Source organism: Pseudorca crassidens, chromosome 18 (genome assembly GCF_039906515.1).
Source record: "Pseudorca crassidens isolate mPseCra1 chromosome 18, mPseCra1.hap1, whole genome shotgun sequence".
NCBI classification, from domain to species: domain Eukaryota; kingdom Metazoa; phylum Chordata; class Mammalia; order Artiodactyla; family Delphinidae; genus Pseudorca; species Pseudorca crassidens.
In genome coordinates, this window is record NC_090313.1 from 65,670,436 (window position 1) to 65,685,202 (window position 14,767).

Here is a 14,767-nt window from a genome sequence, read left to right on the forward strand (position 1 = left end):
AACCAGAACAGGCATCGATATTCAAAACAAATCACTCTCAGTGGGGCTTCTGGGAGCCAAAGATACAAACACAGGCACGCACACACACACACACGCGCGCACACACACACACACACACACACACACAAGATAGTTGATCTTATCATTGCTTTTAAATTCTCTGCACACCATGTACCTGCTTACTACTTGCACTCGGTGGGGGGACCACTTCCACTGCCCCTCATTTATTCCAGGTCTTCTGAGAAGCAGCCCATTCGCCTCACAGGACATTAGCTTCTGACATCAGAATGGGTCCCATCGTTACGTGGTAATTTAGGTATCATGGTGCCTAAGAGAAGGGCGGTAGCCATCTGCCACTGTCACCTCAGGGTTGAAGAATGGACAGAACCTCCGAACACATCTAAGAAGTATTTCCTTCAGGGTACACGGCCCATGTGGGAGGAGAAAACAAGAGTGGTACAATATAAGTTGAGTGTCTTTCCAGCTAAGAAGCACTTCTTAGCCTTCTTTGTCAGCAAATGATAAGGAGGTCTGTTTCCAGGTGGATCCTTGAATCGTACTGTTATAGCAGGTAGTGATCATTAGAGGACCTGCGTTCTACTGATACGAACGTTCCATGTGATTTAATGCTTCTCTGAGTTTTGGCATCTCCAGTGTTACTTATAGCTGGAGAGGAACATTTATACTATGATTAGTCACCGACAAGCTATGGAGCAGAAAGGAGCTTAAGCTGGTTTTTAGGAGCCAGGAGGGGAAGTCTGGATGCTAAAATAAAAGGAAGATAAGGAATTCTAGCTCTTCTTTCTGAAGGAGTTTCAAGCAGCTCTGTTGCTGAAAGCCCTACCATACATCTCTGCTTTAATAATTATATTTTCTGAGTGTTCCCCTGGTCTACGATCTCTTTTATTCATTGAGTGCCAACTGTCTCCTTGGTGTAGAACAGAACTCTACTCCTCCACCTCTTGGAGCAGAAAATGCAAGAAGGATTGTGATGGGAGGAAGCAGAAGAGCCACACCATTAAAATGATGTTTAAAAAGATAAAAAGGGGCTTCCCTGGTGGCGCAGTGGTTGAGAGTCCGCCTGCCGATGCAGGGGACACGGGTTCGTGCCCCGGTCCGGGAAGATCCCACATGCCGCGGAGCGGCTGGGCCCGTGAGCCATGGCCGCTGAGCCTGCGCGTCCGGAGCCTGTGCTCCGCAACGGGAGAGGCCACAGCAGTGAGAGGCCCGCGTATCGCCCAAAAAAAAAAAGAAAAAAAAAAAGATTAAAAGATCTGTCAATTTCAGGGTCAATTTCAAAATATGTATTTCAAAACAATGATGGGATTAGAAAAAAATATCAAGTTGACTTCTGGCATATAATGAGAGCTTAGTAATGGTTATTGACCAAAAGGTCCTCAGCGCCTTAGAAGAAGGCAATGGCTCACTTTATTTTCATTCAATTCTTTAGAAGTAAAGAATACATGAATATGGTCATATTTTACTATCATACTGGCAAACTCTATGACTGAAAATAAACAAAAGGAAGAGGAAGCAATGGGGCTTGAATGGGTAGTGGTGTCCTTGAGGTGTGACGGCAACATTAGCATCCGGAAGGGAAATCCAGGGGTCCGAATCTGTGGCCTGAACCAGACTGCCGAGATGTCTGGTGCGATAAACTATCCCTCAGGAAAGATCAGAGCACAGGTCAGAGCATATAGCAGGCTGTTCCTTGGGTGGCTAGACATGGTCACACACAGCAAAGGGAAAGAAACCCTTAAACAGAGCCAGTGGAAGTGCTGGCTACCATGTTTGGGAAGCGAAAGGGCTTGCAGAACATTTGGGGGTTTTTTCATCTCCTCTTGGGCTCTCCTTGCAAAATAAACAAATAAGCCTCCTAGTGTCATGAGACCTAACGATGGAAGCTGTGACCCTGCATTCTGACCAACGATCTAACCAGATCAACACAAAATGCCTGGGGTCAGAAAAGTCACACCTATGGCCAAAACATCTAGATCTCCAAGAGGCGACAGGGTCCTCCTGAGAACAGTGCATCCTTCTGAGGACGGTGATAGCCACACTCTGAGTGGATTGTCTTATTCACTGTCTAACTAAACACCAGGTAACTGCTTGGCAGAGATATTATAGAGGAATTTCAACGGCAGGTAACCGGGTAGAACAGAAATGCTTTGAAGTCCTTTCCTAGGCTGAGATTCTATTGTCTGACTGTCTGTGTTCTCATTTTACTTTCTCACATCCTACTTCCATTAACTAATGCTGGGGTCCAGGTGGTATAAATGGATGATGTTCAAGTCAGACATGGAGGGAAGAATCTTCCATCCCCTCCCCTCCCCAGTCTATCCCCCTTTTTCCGGTAGAAAAAAGTTCGAGGTAAGGGTCCCGGACAATGTCACTTGCTAGTGCTTTGCTTCTGGTGAGCTGTGCTCCAGTGAAGCGTAATGCAGAGCTATGCAGACCATCTTCCCTGAAGCTCTTCTCTAGATACAGGATACGATCAAACTGCCACGTTTTGTCTTGCTGTACAGGCCACCAGGCTCTTTCCTAGTCCAGAGACCTTGGAGCAGAGGACAAAAATGGGGTCATCTTAATCATGTGATTGTGGGAAGCACAGTGCCTGCTTTGCCCCCTAAGAGTGAAGAGACAATACAGCCCATGATGCAGACTGTTCCCAGTACGAAGCTCCCTAAATGGTGTACGTTTTTTCTCTTAGAAAGATTTTGAGAAAGAAAAACAATCCTCGATATGGTCCATAAAACAGCATTTTAAAACTTGCAAGTGAAGACTAACTTTTTTCCTCTGACCCTGGCCACAGCCAGAACGCTTCACCAAAATAAACCTGGGACTAGTAGTTGCCGAGGAGGAGGAGGCTGGGGGGAGGGGTGACGTGGGAGGTTGGGGTTAGCAGGTGTAAGCCTTTACATATATAATGGGTAAACAACAAGGACCGACTGCATAGCACAGAAAACTATATTCAATATCCTATGATAAACCATAATGGAAAAGAATATATATTAAGAAGTGTATATATATATATATATATATATATATATATATATATGTATAACTGAATCACTTTGCTGTATAGCAGTAATTAACACGACATTGTAAATCAACTATACTTCAATTAAAAAATAAAAAGAAATAAACCTCAGGTTACCAGGCATGGATGCATGGGCATGGAAAGAAATAACAGAAAGAAATGGGCATCTGGTAAAAAAACAGTAATAAGAGCAAGGTGGAAAAAATTGATGAATTGCACTGAAATGGAATGTTCCATTCAGAGAAAAAAAAAAGTTGTGGATTTTTTTTTTTAGATCCTCTATTTTGGACTTTCAAAAATGGTGAGGGCAACACATTCTAAAATACTTGGACCCAGCTCAAGCAGACTGCATTATTTCATCTTGACAGAGATCTCCTCCAGAAAAGATTCCCTGAATTACTCTGGACAGGAATTAAATTCCTTTTATTGGATCTCAATTTATATATATTTGAGAGAAAACTCAAGTTGACCAAGAATGTGTTTTTGTTTGGATGGTGTTGCTTCTGTATGATGCATTGCTAGCAATGGGGATTTAACATTTGCCTTTTACCTATCAATGGCTTATTGGAGAACAAAATTGACATCAGATAAAAAGGAATGTTACAAATTAAGTTAGTTTTTTCCTTTTCTGTTTTTGTTTTGGCCCATTAGACTTGAGACTTCATTATATACATATAGATATAGATATAGATATAGATATATATTTTTTGCATTATGTAACATGGTTCTGTAATGGTAAATTTACTTATTTATGTAATAATTCTTTATTATATATCTCATATGTACCAATTGCTAAGTATTTTAAGCCTAAGGGAGGGATGTCCCTTTATTTCAAGGACTCCATGGTCTGTTGAAGGTGATGTACTTACAAGCAGTGATTGACAATGCAGAGTGATCACCGACTCAGTAAAAGGAAGTTTCACAGTCGGAGACAAGTGTGTCTGTTCTCTGTGGGGAATAGAGACATCAGAGACTGCCATAAAAATGTTACTTTTCTATAAAAAAAAATCACTGTGATGAAAATTATAAAAGAAATGATCCAAAAGTACATATTAAAATTAATTATGAAGTTACACTCTTACATGAATTTTTCTATGGGTACGGCTATAGATAAATTTTAACAATAGATAACATATTTACTCATTGGCTACTACTGGGTTTAATTTATTTTCTTCCTTCTTAAAAAAATAGAAGAAAAAAGGGAAAATATCCATGCTTATACAAAGTCACTTCAGTTCAAAATAACACTCATCAGGTCACAGAATGAGCAGACATGGTGTGGTCTGCACACATCACTGGCATTTATGTCACATTTGACCATCTTACACACTCAGTTTTCCAGAGAGCTGTCTCTGATTTCAGACACTGGGTTTTTCTTATCTTTAAAGTTTCATGGATCCTCCAAGATGTATGCATTTTTGGCCAAATGTTTTTGCATCAAACAAGGAGCCCTATTCCTGTTGCACCGTTGATAATAGCTCAGCCTCACGTGGCTGCAAAAGTCAGCAAGGGCGTTGGCGGCACAGAGCAAGCAAACACCCCACGCACGCCAGCCCGCAGAACCTAAATGCCTGGAAGTCGATGGGATGTCTCATTCTTGTTCCATAACGGAGTCTTGGTGACATTTCTAGAGGAGGCACAGTTCCTGGCACTTTTTCTCACAAGAGTGCCCTCTGCTAGCACCCTTGTGTGACCCACAAGGCAGGAGTCAGCAGAAGAACAGACCGGGAGGCCGGGGAGGTGAACTACCCTCTCTGTGGCTGCGCTGTAGACGGGGTATGCCCAGATATCAGGACATCCTCAGTCAGAGTCTGGCCTCTCGGGATCTAAAAAAAGGGTGCAAACGAACTTATCTACAAAACAGAAGTAGAGTCACAGATGTAGAAAACAAACATGATTACCAGGGTTAAGGCAGGGGGGAGGGATAAATTGGAAGATTGGGACTGACATACACACACCACTATATATAAAATGGAGAACTAGTAAGGACCTACTGCATAGCGCAGGGAACTCTATTCAATACTCTGTGATGACCTATATGGGAAAAGAATCTAAAAAAGAGTGGATATATGTATATTTATAACTGATTCACTTTGCTGTACACCTGAAACTAACACAACATTGTAAATCAACTCTACCCCAATAAAAATAAAAAAAAAAAAAACGCAAGGTGAATCCCCTCGGTTTACCCATAAATTCCACTGAAAAGGAGTTGAAACACACTCTTATTTTCCTGCTAACCCCACTTCTTCTGTGGGGAAATATGAGTAGCTGTCTGCCTCTGTAGAAAGACAGAGTTCATAGATATCAATTTAGAAGCCTTATCTCTCTTGGGAAGTTGCAGGATCAAACATCCTTTTGATAGTAATCTCTTGTTGTGATGAAGTTACTCGGCGGAAAGGGGCCTTTATCGTTGGGGTGGTTTGTAGCTTAATGGTTGAGGTTTGTGACGCCTAAGTGTGTGCATTTTAAAGGAAGACTTTCATGACACATTCACCCCCCCTTTAGAAAAGACCGTCACTGTGGAGAGGGCAATGGGGAGGGGCCACAGGAGTTGAAATTACGACCCCTACTCCAAAGAGTTTCTGCTATAAGGAGAAGAGCCGCTCATCTTTACACCTGGAAGGAAACTTGGAGGTGATATAGTCTAATGCCCCTTAAAAAAATAAGAAATGGTAATTATGTGACATGATTGAGGTGTTAGCTCACACTCGGTGATAATCATAGTGCAATATAACACTTTCAACTTACACAATGTTATACGTTAATTATATCTTAATAAAGCTAGGAAGAAAAAGTGAAAAATAAATAAAGACAAGGAAATTGAGACTCAAAGAAGCCAATAATTTGCTCGAGGACACATAGCTGGGGTTAAAAGCAGTATTTCAACTTTTCATCTAATGATCTGTTTAAAACAGTGTACTGGCCCTTTTTCTATGAAGGAGAGAGAGAGAGAGAGACTCTTTGATGATGTGCTGAACCAGGGACCAGAAAGGAAAGCTCTCCACCTACAGGTCTGGGACTACTTATGAGTATATGCTGTGCTCTGCTTCCCACCGAAACCAACCTCCCGTTGAGCAAATCTTGATGGTTGAATAGGGTTTCACTTTCAACCTCAGGCTGACAGAAATGGTCATGATTCACTCTGATTCTCTGTGAACAGAAATGACTTGGCTTCTCACACCTCCAGGGACCACTGGACAGTGGTGGTGGACGGCGTCTGGTGTCAGCCCCAAATTCTTCTGGCTCATTTGATGCCCTTGACAGTATATCTGGAATGGGCCAACTGTGCTGTGAACGACATGCACATTTCACCTAGTGACATGGGGCGGCCGCAGCTGGTGAATGGAGCCAGGGTCCACCTGTGTATGGACAGGAGTCAAAACCCAGCACATGCTTTGAGATGGGTCATCTTTCAACGTGCTAAGAAAAATAAAACTCTGCTAATGGCTCAGTTCTGGGCTCTGCTTTCAAGTTCTGCTCAGTTTCACGTTAATGTTGAATAAATGGACTTAACCCTAACAGACAAGGATGCCGAGGAACAAGCAGGAAGCTGATGTGTGTTGTTTTGTTTAGTGAAGGGATTTGTGTGTGTGTGTGTGTGTGGTACGCGGGCCTCTCACTTCTGTGGCCTCTCCCGCTGCGGAGCACAGGCTCCAGACATGCAGGCTCAGCGGCCACGGCTCCCAACCAAATGAGCCAGGTTCTAGGTTCCCTTTCCAGATTTCTGAGGGTCGGCTTCCTAGAGGGCACCTCCTCTCGTCCACCCTTGGTTCCACTAACTCTGGCCAGGAGCTCAGCAACACGTCAAGCGAGCCAGCTGCTGGGGCCCAGGGCTGCTGGGGGGAGAGGCAGTTCTCAGAGGAGTGTGGTCTGGGGAAGGCAACCACCCTAAAAGCGGCCCCCAACAGTTGTCATTCTTGGAAGGAGCTCAGATGGACCCAGAGACATTGTAGAACTCTCTCAATGTCTTCTTAAATGTAGCGGGGCAAGCAAAACTGTCTCACAGATAGGAAACTGGGGACCAAGGCGTCAGTAAGTTGTCTAAGTCACTTTGAAACCTGAGTTGCTGGCTCCTGACTCAGGCGTGCGCTGTGAGGGCTGGCTGGCTGGGGATGCTCTTTGACAGAGGAATAGTGAAGTTGGTCCAGATAGTCGGCAGTGAAACCAGGCAGAAAATCAAGTAGACCCGTGGCGTATGCCATATCGTTTCATCCACAAAATAAATAAAACGTCTCTGCCCCGGAGTGCGGTCTGGCTCACCAGGGAGTGTCTTGGTCCCTTGAGAAAGTGGTTGCCCCAGATCGAATGGTGGTAGCTCGGCTCAGTCTGGTCGAGCCTGGCATTTTGTCATCAATATAAAAGACTTATTAAATATCATGCTGAAATAGTCTTCCATCATTCTGAAAGTATGCACTTTGCGCATCTGAAAAATAAAACCAACTTGCCAGTTTCTAAGTTGAAATGTGTGTGTGCTGCCTAGAATAACATTGACTCAGTGTTCCTTTTAACATCAAGCTTCGGTCATGTTTCCCCCTTCAGTTTTCCTCTTCTGTGTCACACACCCAGGTACATGCACACACGCAGATGTGCACATGCTTTTTCTCTCTGTGTGTCACAAATGACAAGGAATTAATGAATACAGAGTATTTTGAACTAAACAAGCTCTGGAGATTAACCTCGTTCAGACGAGTCCGTCTCTGCACACTAGGTGATGCCTCGTTCCTCCGCAGAATTTGGGGACAGATTTTCTACATCATAGTTTGTTGCAGAAAGTGTTCGGCGGCACATTCAAGTTAGATTTCAGCCAGAAAAGGTACCATGCACTTTTCTAAGAAGAGAAATATTCAGTTCTAATAGAATTAGTGCCCTGATCCCTATTTAAGATACCGTTTATGAAAGACCTTTGAATGGACTGTAGGAGATTCTGAGGCCAGAAACTGGGTCCTATTCTTCATTATTTTCTGATTCAAAACACCTGTGGAGTGATGAATCTTTATGAGAGTTATTGTCTCCCAAGCACCTGTGACAAAAATAAAAACACAGAAAAAAACCCAGGACCTTCGGATGCAGAGACATCACCTTCGCCAGAACCTTCTCTAACAGGAGATCTATTCACACCTGCTATTTCGTTTTCTGCCCCAGTTCCTCACCGGACCCAACCCTCCGCCCCGTTCCCCCCCAACCCCATGCCAACGGAAAGGCAAATGTGTTTCTTTCTGGCCTGCCTACCTGGCATACAAATACTAGGTGAAATAGCAGTTGCTGTAATTAAGATTTCTGAACCCTTCTCCACAGGGCAGTCACAGCACTGGGGCCACGCCAGATACGATGATATTTCACCCCCACTCACCTCTGGGGCGCGGGTTTCATTCCCAGGCCAGACAGGAGATCTGCCCAACTCTAAGCCTCATGTTTTCAACCATTAAACTGAATTTTTCATTCACAGCAATATTTTTAATACTAGTCGTTTAGAGTAAAGTAATCCTTGCTCTATTCCAAGGATGGTAATGGGAACTTTATAAGGAGAGTTCCCAGTCTTCAGCTCCAGCTTTGCACTCCATCCCGGCCCCAGACCCAAAGAACGCCTGACCCACCTGGGCTCAGATAAACTGTCTGGAATAGACTGTGAGAGAGAATCCCAGCCCCAGATGCACAAATAACCATAGGCTTAGGACTTGCACCGCTTTTCCCTCCTGGTGAGTTATTTTTTTGTTTACATTTTTCCATCTCCAGGCAGAGACAGGTGTGCCTTCCTAAAGAGAGAAAAGGAATCCCAGAAAATGTGACTTACAAAGAGAATGACTTTGAAATGAATATTAATACTCTTTAGATTCATGGGAGAAAGATAGGAGATCAGTACCGTAGGATCACAGAGGTTGAAAATGATTTTCAACCTCATTTTGTCCAATGATGAGAAGCAAAATATCTTAACTCGCCAACTCTGCTCTGTTCCATGAGGCTGGATATAGTCATAACACATTAGAAAATGCAGAGCAGCTTGATAACCAGCCTTTAAAGAAAAACTAGTTTTTGATAAAATTATAGTAAAATGCACATTTGTATGATTTAATACTCAAAATATTAGTAACACCCCTTTTCAAGAGTAAAGCTTAATAATTATCAGATGAACTTATTAAAAGAGACTGTGCAATATAAGAACACTCTATAGTGGTGTGCTTTATTTAACTTTGGTTCCACAAATACTTACTGAATACCTACTATGCGTCAGGCACAGAGCAAGGAGCTGTGACTTCAGAAATGAAGGCATAGTTCCTTCCTGTTAAGAATCTACAATCTAGGGGATAACCACCAGCTTTAAAATGTAACAGTGGTGGAGACAGCCTTTTAAAAATTTTTAGTTATTTTGCTAGTTTATCAGAAATTCTAAACCAACTCATTTACATGGAAGGTCTCTCTCTCTCTCTCTCTCTCTCTCACACACACACACACACACACACACACACACACACGCACACACACAATACCTTTCCAATGCATATCAATGTGACTGTCAAAACTGTGTCGGGGGCTTCCCTGGTGGTGCAATGGTTAAGAATCCGCCTGCCATTGCAGGGGATACGGGTTTGAGCCCTGGTCTGGGGAGATCTCACACGCCGCGGAGCAACTAAGCCCGTGAGCCACAACTACCGAGCCTGCGCTCTAGAGCCCGTGAGCCACAACTACCGAAGCCTGCGCGCCTAGAGCCTGTGCTCTGCAACAAGAGAAGCCACTGCAATGAGAAGCCCGCGTACCGCAATGAAGAGTAGCCCCTGCTGGCTGCAACTAGAGAAAGCCCGCGCACAGCAATGAAGATCCAATGCAGCCAAATAAATTAAATAAATAAATTTATAAAAAAACAAAAACCAAAGAACTGTGTCAGGTCTGAGATTTTACCCTACTTGCAAGCTAAGGAGTCAGCCTGTCACAGTCTGCCAGACGCTGGCAGAAGACATGAGATGCCTAAATCAGAGACAGAGGACGTTATGACTCACAGCAGTAGTGGTAGTAAGAATATCAGCATTTCCTTGTTGTTCCCCCGAGACTCAATGCTCCCAGGAAACACAAAGAAGGACAGGGGACACCTGCACACACAGAGGTTTGCATTACAGGGGAGGAGCCCTGAGCTTAAGGAACCCAGATTTTTTTTTATAATGGGCAGTAATCATGCCTTCCCTTTGCTCCAAAGGAGGTACTACCTTTATTATACTGAGCAATAAGCACGCCTATCCTTACTCAGGAAGGAGACACTATCTCCATCCTCCAATGTTATAAACAAGCCTGCCCTTTGCTCTGGGAGGAGAAGTGTCTGTCTTCCAAGGCTGTTGATATAAAAGCATCCTGGAAAAGATAGTCCAGAGCAAAGCCAGTCAGCGTCTCGACTCACAAGACTTGCAGAAACCCAAGAGATCCATGGAAAATTGTCTCCAAATAGTTTTCCCGGTATTTCATTACCCATATTATAGATGTTTTCATGACTAAAGTTCACATAAACTGTTAGAACTTCATGTAAGGCTCCTGATATCTGCTGAATTACATAGATTCTTGTTCAAATAACCACCAAATCAGTAAGTTGCATTCATGTTGACGCTCATCTTTCCAAACTCATGACTGGTTTACTCATAAAAGGAAATGAGCACACTAGAAATCTGAAACTGAAAAACTACTTATCATTCCCATAAACATTCTCCAAGCTAAGTCAAGGCTCCTCCGTGACTAATATACCAAGAAGATGTTTTCTTTAATCCCTCAGTTGTGAATGACTCAGAGAAAGACCATTAGTTCTTAGATGAAATGAGCTAATTTGTTAAATTCTCAAGTTTCAAATTATCTGAAAAGTAAATGTCTATGTAAAACTAAAATCCATGAATCTGCCTCTCATCCTATAAAAGTCAATGTTGATTTGTTATTGGTATGATATATGACTTTTAAAAGGTATCTTAAAGGAAAAGAAAATCATCCAAGTTAGAGGCAAGAAAAATTACTTTTGCTTAGGAGCCCAACCTTGGCCGCCATTGTAATGACCTTCTCTGGAGTCATTTTTTAAAAACAAAATGATTGATTGTTTTCCTAGGATGGTTTAATTTTGGATGAGTCTGCTGACTTTGGGGACCCTGCCCATCCTTGACCATTTATGACGTCAACATTAGAGAAGGACTCCATCCTTGTGGTTCAGAGAGATGCTTCCTGCCTGCGCTCAATCCCACCCTCCTCAGGATGTATCACTGCCGTTCCTATAACTGAGCTATACCTGCGGTGGCCTCTCCCAAAAGACCAAACTCCATTCTTCTGCTCAGCCAACAAATGTACTGGTTGTAACTTACATGGAGCAATTGTTCCCTAGGGCTGGGGAAGTGGGGAAACATTTAGTCTCTCCATAGCAAGAATCACTAATAGTAAACATCTTCAGTAGCAGAGACTGATGTAGGCCCTCTCGTTAAACATACAGGTTTGTTTCACAAAAGCCACATCGTCTTATGGCCCCTAAAGGGGCTGACCTGCTTATTTTATCATACTGGGACTGTGCTCGATTATTGTACAGCTACAGTGCTCAGACCACCAAGATCTTGCCTCACTTTTCAAAGACATGATGAAGAGCAGGGCTTCTTTAAAGTATGGCTACTTTAAAATCTTTTTAATTACATAGGTTCCGAAAAGCACCTTTGGAAAACATTGACTGATAACTTTAAAGCCTAGAAGATGATTAGACTGACGTGGGTGGGGCTTGGCTTCTGTAATCCAGGAAGAGTGTACTGGATGTTTCCTACATGTTGCAACTTTGATATAAACCCTTTCACTTCCTTATATGAATCTCTTCCTTTAAGGTAGAATTTTTTTTTTTTTTTTTTTTTTTTTTGCGGTACGCAGGCCTCTCACTGTTGTGGCCTCTCCCATTGCGGAGCACAGGCTCCGGACGTGCAGGCTCAGCGGCCATGGCTCGCAGGCCTAGCCGCTCCGCGGCATGTGGGATCTTCCCAGACCGGGGCACGAACCCGTGTCCCCCGCATCAGCAGGCGGACTTTCAACCACTGCGCCACCAGGGAAGCCCAAGCGATTCTTTTAAGTAGAGTTAGCCCCTGTACTGCTGTACTCCACGACCTGCAGTAGCTTCTGTTATGGATTGAACTGTGTCCCTCCAAAATTCTTATGTTGAAATCCTCAACTCTTGTAATTCAGAGCATGACCTTATTTGGAGATAGGGTCTTTACCAACTTAAAATGAGGTCATGAGGGTGGGCCGTAATCCAACACGACCGGTGTCCTTATTAAAAAGGGAAATTTGGACACAGACTCAAATACAGGGAGAATGTCATGTGAACATGAAGACGGCCATCTACAAGCCAAGGAGAGAGGCTTGCTCCAGATTCTCCCTCAGGAGGAATCGACCCTGCCAACACCTTGATTTTGAACTTCTAGCCTCCAGGATGGTGAGACAGTCAATTTCTGTTGCCTAAATCACCCAGTTTGTGGTGACTTGGTACAGCAGCCCTAGTAAACAAATAGCTTTCCTTCTCCTCAGAGTAAAAGTAAGGTCTCTTCAGTAACCCACAAGCCCCTGCACTGCTGGACCCAGTACGTTTCTGAGTTCTCCTCCCACTGCTTTCCCAGATGCTCACTCTGCTACTGCCTGACGGCCTCTTTGTTCTTCCTTGAACAAACTATTCCTGCTCCCGCCTTAGTGCACTTTCTCTCCCCTGCAGGGACCGTTTTCCTTCCAGATTGTTCCATGGATTACTCCCTCATTTTCTTGGTCTATATCCAGATGCTATCTTTTAGGTGTTTTATTCCTTTTGGTATTTAGAACTAGCTAACTTACTCAATATTTTCCCTGTTTATTTTATTTATCATCTGTTTTGCCCTCACTGAAATGCCAGCCACATGAGGTCAGAAATTCTTGTCTGTTTACTGTTGAGTTTAAAATAGCTTCTGGCAGGTAGTAGGAGATCAAAAATATTAGTTGAACGAATGAGTAAATCATAAGCATAAGCTCTACACTGCCATCTAAATGGACCCTGTACGCGAGGCTCCGCATGCCTCCTGAAAATTGGGGGTGGGTGGGGGAACTCGAGCTTATGATCACAGTAGTGGAGAAAATGCTTCCACTGAGTAAATACCGCCAAAGGAAGCAATGAGCACAGCTGCTGTCCTTGAGAGATTGCAAACTAATCAGGTAGACTAAACATATAACGCAAGAAAAAATAAACTAGATCTACGAAACAGCATATCAACAGGGGCAGTTAAATCCAGGATGGGCTGCCTTCTAAAAATGGTGAGTCAAGGAGCTTTATCAGAAAAGCATCTGTTATGTAGAAATAAATCATTTCATGGCCAAAACTAGAAAGTATTTTTAAGGATATGCTCATCTACACGTTATAGAATAAGGACATTTGAGGAATGTTTATGAGAAGGTCTCAAGCACATGTATTGGGAATGTTTAGTCTATAATGTGGGCACACGAAAAATATTTCTCAGCAAATGCTTTGTCCCTCACATAAACACAGTTCCACCAAGTAGCAGCACAAGCAACTTAAGAAAGAGAGAAAATTGAAACTGCTAGGAACACTCTGAGCAGGCGGAAGGTAATCACCAAACTGGGATCTGGCCACCACCTGATGAAAACCAATTAAATTTCGCAGAGGTGGTAAGTGACAGAAGAAAACAAAGTTAACTGGAAAATAACCAGTGACGTTTGCTATCGCTCTTTCTGCTGTCCTATTTCTCTCTTTTTTATTTTTTCCTCTTCCCATCAAAATTCCCCTCTCATTTCTTAGATGAGTAATTAAACCCTGACCTCAGGTATAAGTCCCAAAGGCATTTATCCATAAAAATTAACCAGGAGCTAACGTCTTCCTGGTTTGGATGTGGTTTCATCACGTGATCTCAAGCTGTCTATAAAGTGTTTTACATTCTTTGGAAGAAAAGCGCTACACAAAGCAGAGGATTATTACGGTAGCAGATACTACGATTAGTTGCCTAAGAAGAATCCCAGTTTCACTTCTGATATTTAGAAGCTTCTACTTTTCTCTTTCTCTCTTTTCTATTTTTTTTTCTCTTCCCACTCATTAAACAGTCCAGTCAAACAGTAAGCAAGCTCATGGGGGTCGAATAAATTCAAGATTCAAAATAGCAAAACATAGTTGCGTGAACCTACATGATTGTGGACATTAAGGAACCTGGTAGTAAGTGTTCAACACATCCAGGTAGTAAGGGAATATGCAAATTTCTGGAAGAATAGTCCAAAAAAAGGGTGTTTTGCATTACTTTGGAAGGCACTATATTCTTTAAATGTAATATACATTTCATCTGACCACATTGCAGAAGCACAACTACGGGGCGAAGCAGCTTCGTGAGACCAGACTACACGTCATTAGAACGTAGTGAACTTGATCCCACGTATCCCTAAGTTCATCGCTCTTCACTTTGTAATTCAGAGATAAAAAGTACTTCACAGTGGAGAGGACACACAGAAGTAGCTTCATGTTGCATTACACTAGATGGTTCATTCTTGTGGTAAAATATTTGAATACCTCCAATACATGTATATTTATTCAGAAATTACTTAACATACGAAATAGTATATATATTAAAACATATACAAAAGTAGAACCAGAATGTCCTAAAAAAAGAGCACTTGAAAGATGAAGATAAAATCGGCAATACTTTTAAATGTCTCGCTAACCATGATGGCTTCATGTTACCGTGAGTTAACAGACGGGCTCAGCATAAG

The 14,767-nt window shown here is 42.8% G+C and overlaps 1 protein-coding gene across 14 annotated transcripts in view; it reads right to left on the bottom strand.

Annotated features, from left to right (window-relative positions):
- COG6 (component of oligomeric golgi complex 6) overlaps nucleotides 1-14,767 on the bottom strand; it is a 299,945-nt gene that overhangs the window by 22,818 nt on the left and 262,360 nt on the right. For 11 of the 14 annotated variants that reach the window (XR_010936897.1, XR_010936889.1, XR_010936888.1 and 8 more), the window contains 2 exons: nucleotides 3,910-3,988; nucleotides 176-2,554 (listed from right to left, as the gene is read on the bottom strand). The gene's annotated coding sequence lies outside the window, so the exon portion shown is untranslated. The remainder of the gene's footprint in view (nucleotides 1-175; nucleotides 2,555-3,909; nucleotides 3,989-14,767) is intronic. The other 3 variants (XR_010936890.1, XR_010936894.1, XR_010936896.1) reach the window with 3 other exon arrangements.